At 34.4% G+C, this 6,000-nt stretch overlaps 1 pseudogene; it reads left to right on the top strand.

Annotated features, from left to right (window-relative positions):
- Positions 1-975: 975 nt before the first annotated feature.
- On the top strand, positions 976-5,177 carry LOC109058318 (annotated as a pseudogene).
- Positions 5,178-6,000: the final 823 nt, after the last annotated feature.

Raw genomic sequence — 6,000 nt, 5'->3', positions numbered from 1 at the left:
TGTGATGTTGTGTGTAAGCTGAGGATCAGGGTGAGGTGTTAGCCGTCAGTCTCTCGTAACCACACCCACACCAGTATCATTCATATTCTATTACAGCATGTGTTGATATTTTCAATTATTAGCCTTTATTACTTTTATCAGTATTTATTTATTTTAGTTAAAGTTTTAGTCATCTTGTTGTCATTTTTGTAGTATATATATATATATTTCTATTTTTAAAATTATCAATATTTATGTTTTATAATATTAGTTCTTTGGCTACTTTAGCTTATTTTATTTGAGTATGTTGCCAAGGCATTATTTCTAATTTTAATTTTAGTTTAAGTTTTAGTCATTTTGTAATGTGTACTGTGTGCTTTTTCTCTCTTATTTGTTTGTTATTTCTGTTTTTTCTAATCCTTTTATTTCAGTTTTAGTAATTCGTACTTCACCTTCAACTTTGCAACATTTCTAATTTTCCATTTTTAGTTTAAGTTTTAGTAATTTTGTTATGTGATTTTTGACATTTTTATATTTGTTTTTATATCTGTCTTATAATATAAAAATAATATTATTTATTACATTTCAGTTTTACTTATTAGTACTTCAACTCATTTTATAATTCTAAGTTTAGTAATTTTCTTGTGCTTGTGTATTTTTTTTATATATATTTCTAATTAATTTACTTTTCAGTTTTATGAATATTAGTACTTCACCTTATTTTGTTTTGTTTTTCTAAGTTTTTCACCAAATATTGCTTTATTTGAAAGAACAAAATCAATATTTATCAGTTTTAGTGTTGGTTAACAATAATGAGCAGAGTTCATCTGTCAGTGTCAGTGTCTGAAACCGCTGGACTCAGGAGAACACAAGCAAGCAGTTTTAAGTGGAGAGCAGTGATAACGCTGGCGCAGCAGCGAGTAGAATACTACAGAAAGAGATGTGAACCTTTAGTCTTCATCTGGTCCAGGTACACAACTAGCAGGACATGATCTTCTGGACCAGACTGCCCCCCCTGACCCCTCACTTCAGTGACCTCCATCATCTCCACAGCTGACACTCCAACCTCTCGGTCCTGCCCCTTAGCCAACCGTTACCATGGCAGCAGCCAAGCCCAAAGGGCAGAACTCTCTGGCCCTCCACAAGGTGATCATGGTTGGGAGCGGCGGAGTGGGAAAGTCCGCTTTAACTTTGCAGTTCATGTACGATGAGGTGAGACTGCCTTCCACACGATATAAAAAAAATTGTTACCTGCAGAAATCATAATAATGCTGTGTCCCTGCAGCACAAAAGCAGTCATCAGTAGCACAGCTATATTTGTAGCAATAGACAACAATACATTGTATGGGTCAAAATTATACATTTCTCTTTTATGCCAAAAATCATTAGGATATTAAGTAAAGATCATGTTCCATGCAGATATTTGGTAAATTTTCTACTGTAAATATATCAAAACGTAATTTTTGATTAGTAATATGCATTGCTAAGAACTTTTGAACAACTTTAAAGATGAGTTTTCTCAATATTTAGATTTTTTTGCACCCTCAGATTCCAGATTTTCAAATAGTTGTATCTCAGACAAATATTGTTCTATCATAACAAACCACACATCAATGGAGAGATTATTTATACAGCTTTCAGATGATGCATAAATCTCTTTAATTTAAAAAAAAAAAAATGTAAAAAAGACCCATGTGACTGGTTTTGTGCTCCAGGGTCACAGATACCATTTGTTCATATGATAATGTTATGAATCACAAAATGATCGCAGGTTTTGTACAGTTGATAGTTGGTTCAGATGGTTTTAGAAAGTCATAGAAAGGCTATATTTATGCCCCCCCCCCCCCCTTTTGCTTTTGGACATATGGGAACACAAAACAGAAATGTGAAAATTCTCTTTGTAATTATGACAAAGCTGCTTGTTTTCAGAAACTGGGAGAATTGATATTAAATTAACCACAATTCAGTTTGTGACTTCAGAGACTGTAATTTCTTCTGTTAAAAACAACAGATATTGAAGTGTTAAAAAAAAATTATATTAAATATTTTATAATATTATAATCAGGGTTATTAAAGCTAAACAAAACTGAATATTATATTTAAATATTTAATAAAACTAAAATGATTTAAAGAATTGTTACTTGATTTAATAAAATGTAATAAAAATAAAATAAAACACACACACACATAAAAAAATTAATATATTGCCTATTCAATCTCATGAACTTTAACTTGTACTAAAATAACAGAAATAAATTAATAAAAACAATATATAAAAAATGTCAAAAACACAACAAAATTGTGAAAACTAGCTCAAATTAAAGTGAAACTGTAGTAGTGTCTATAGTAGTAACTCAGTAACACTGATTATAATGTGTAAGGAGAAATAAATGTTACATGATTTTATTATTTTGATTTAGATTATTTAATATACTTTAAATATTTTAGTAGTTATTAGGCACTATAGACGTTAGCTGAGTGTGTTTATTTTTATCGGTTATTAAATAAAACTCTTTCAGCATACGTCTGTGAGTATTTGTTTGCATGTGAACACTCCACACGTGTGTGTTCCTCAGTTTGTGGAGGACTACGAGCCCACGAAAGCTGACAGCTACAGGAAGAAGGTGGTCCTGGACGGCGAGGAGGTGCAGATAGATATCCTGGACACAGCCGGGTCAGGAGGACTATGCGTTCCATCCGGGATAACTACTTCCGCAGCGGCGAGGGCTTCCTCTGCGTCTTCTCCATCACTGAACTAGAGTCTTTTGCAGCGACGGCTGATTTCAGGTGATTTAACAGAGCTGCACTGATTTAGACTCACACTGGTGCTCTTTAATTGATGATCTGGTTGTCCAATGAGTGACTAGAGTACTAGTTTATTTATTTATTTATTTAGTAATGGCACTTTAAATAGTTATTTATTTAAGGTTTAAATGCAGAAACATTTTTGCAAATGCATTCTTATTTTTATTATTATGATTTTTCTGACTGCTTTTGTGTGCATGCTGAGTTGTGTGTGATGCATAAACACTTAACGATGGCGGTGATGTTTTTTAATTCAACAATGGTTTACTGAACGAATTGCACTGTCTTTAAATAAATTAAATTATTTTTTTTATTTTTGGGATAGAATCTACTTCAGCTTCTGCTCTTAACTCTAGGGAGCCCTTCTATAAGGTTACAATTAACAACAGACACACTTAAATTACGGTTTATTTTTGACTATAATAATCAACACTTAACTATAATTAAAAAAATAATATTAATTGTTTGCATTGCAAGCATGTATTTTGTGTTTTTAAATTGTATTATTTTTATATTTTTTGTTTGAATTTTTTTGTTTTAATGTGTTAATTTTTGTTTTATAAAATTTTTTTTTAAACATATACATTAAATAATTAAGATCTCACTAACCGGTCAAATAAAATATAACGAGTATATAGTCTAATATTTGGTGAGATGCTCCTCTCTAGACACTGAGGAGGTTATGTGAGGGGTGAGATGTTCATTCAAGTTTATTTTGTGTTGAAACTCTGAATTTCCTGAAATAATTGAATGATTTGTTTTGCACACCTGCGTACCGAACCGAAAGTTTCGGACAAAAAGGAACGTGGTGTACCGAAAAGTTTCGGTGTACGCAACTCGGCACGTGTAACCGTTTCTATTCACGCCTACTTAACGCTACTATAACCTATCTCTCGCTCAGAGAGCAGATTCTGCGGGGTGAAGGAAGATGAGAACGTCCCCTTCCTGCTGGTGGGGAACAAGTCTGATCTGGAGGACAGGAGACAGGTGAGCGCCGACGAGGCCAAAGCCAGAGCGGATCAGTGGGGCGTGTGCTACGTGGAGACGTCTGCTAAAACACGTGCCAACGTAGACAAGGTGAGTGCTGCAAACCTGAGCTGAGAGTGTACTAGTGCAGAGGGAGACAGCTACTGTGTGAAAGCTATTAACACTGCATCCTGTTCTCTGAAGGGTTTTAAGGATGCATTCTTAACCTGCTTGTCTACTTTTTTGGGCTACAATTTCTATACATTTAATAAAAACATTTATTTAAAAAAAATTAAAAGTGGCTGAAAATCTCCTCACTTAGCTCATGCAAGCTATAGATGAGTTTTGTTGAAATGTAGCACTCAGTGTCTCAGCAATGGATGCTCTGCAGTGAATGGGTGCCGTCAGAATGAGAGTCCAAACAGCTGATAAAAACATCACAAGTAATCCACAGCACTCCAGTCCATCAGTGAACATCTGGAGAAGACAGAAGATGAAACACATCCATTAAGAAATATGAGTTCATAATCCATAATAACACTTCCTCCAGTGAAAAAGTGCATCTCCTGTTGTCTCTCACATCAAAATCCAGACACATATCTGTTTAAACGCTGCTTGATCTGTGCAGATTTCTCTCCTGATTCACACCAGAACACTTCTTCACTGCAGGAAAAAGTCCCAAATCCCGTTTCACTTTTTGATGTTATGTTATGGATGTAAACGGTTTGTAAAGAGCGTTTAATGTTGACTTTCATTGATAATGCAAGCGATTTAGAATTGAATTAAAGTGATACATTTGTGATTCATACATAAGATGCTGTACCGTCTCGATTGCAGGTTTTCTTTGACCTCATGAGGGAAATTCGTGCTAGGAAGATGGAGGACAGCAAGGAAAAGAACGGAAAGAAGAAGAGTAAAAGCCTGGCCAAACGGATCCGTGAAAGATGTGTTGTATTTTATAGTGTCTGCGATCAGTTACTCTCCTCCTTGTGCGTTCTGATCCTCATCTGCGGTGTTTGCTGGTGTCTGTGTGTCAGAGTAGATGAAGTCTGGTAGAGTTGAGGTCATAGATTCATGCAGTAGAGGGTCAGTCAGTGATGTTCTCTATCGGTCTGTGTGGACTTGTATAAGAAAACTTGCTTTTATTTTATTTTATTCATGTCAGATTAGTTTGATGTGTTCTCAGGCCCCTTCTTTTATAATCTACACATTTCTACATCAGACACGGGTGATCCGATCTCAAATAGACAACACTAAACGGCTGAAAGAAGGTGCCAGAAAGGCTTTGTGATTCAATCACTTTGGGATCAGTAAGATTTTTTAAAATATTTTTGAAAGACGTTTCTTCTGCTCACCAAGGCTGCATTTATTTGATCAAAAAATGTGAAATATTTTTACCATTTCAAATCAATTTTTTTACTTGACTATGTGTTAAACTGTAATTTATTTCTGTGATGCGCAGCTGTATTTTCAGCATCATTACTCCAGTCTTCAAAAAAGAATGGTCAAAAAGAGTCACCATGATCTTCAGAAATCATTCTAATATGATGATTTGTGCTCATGAAACATTTCTGATTATTATCAATGTTGAAAACAGTTGTGCTGCACAATATTATGTCATTTTATTTTTTTAGGATTCACAGCTGAATAGAAAGTTGAAAAGAAGCTGGCGGTGTGGGTATTTGAAATAGAAATCTTTTGTAACAGGTTTTAAATGGGGTCCTTTACTGTCACTTTTGATCACTTAATGCATCCCTTCATGAAATAGATCAGTACTGATTTCCTAAAAAAAATAAAAAATCTTTACTGAAACAAGGGTGTTACGTTTATGTTTGGATCACCTGAAAACAATGTTAATTCCGGTGTAAAGAAGTCTTCTTTAGCAGAGTCTCTAGTCTTAAAGCTCAAACGAGTGTGTGATTTATTACTTTAATGTAGGATGACTCTGTTTACTTATATTTCACAACACTTTATTGACTTGAGGGGTTTTGGAAAACTGAAAACACGCAAGGGGAGATAATTAGCAAGCTTTCTCGAAAAAAAAAAAAAAAAAGACAAGCTTTATGAGAAAAAAAAGTGGATTTATTTGTTGGTTTGTGGCTAAGCAAGTAGTGATGGCAGGGGGGCTGTAGTGCATAAAATACTGCGTACACACTGGGCATAAAAGCTGATAGCGATGAGATCTGTGTTACACCAGTAACCAGTTCGTTAGTTTTTATTAAATTCCTTAATATTCCAAGCAGCTTGTCA

This window comes from Cyprinus carpio, chromosome B24 (assembly GCF_018340385.1).
Source record: "Cyprinus carpio isolate SPL01 chromosome B24, ASM1834038v1, whole genome shotgun sequence".
In the NCBI taxonomy this organism is placed as follows: domain Eukaryota; kingdom Metazoa; phylum Chordata; class Actinopteri; order Cypriniformes; family Cyprinidae; genus Cyprinus; species Cyprinus carpio.
This window is presented reverse-complemented; position numbering and strand designations above follow the sequence as displayed.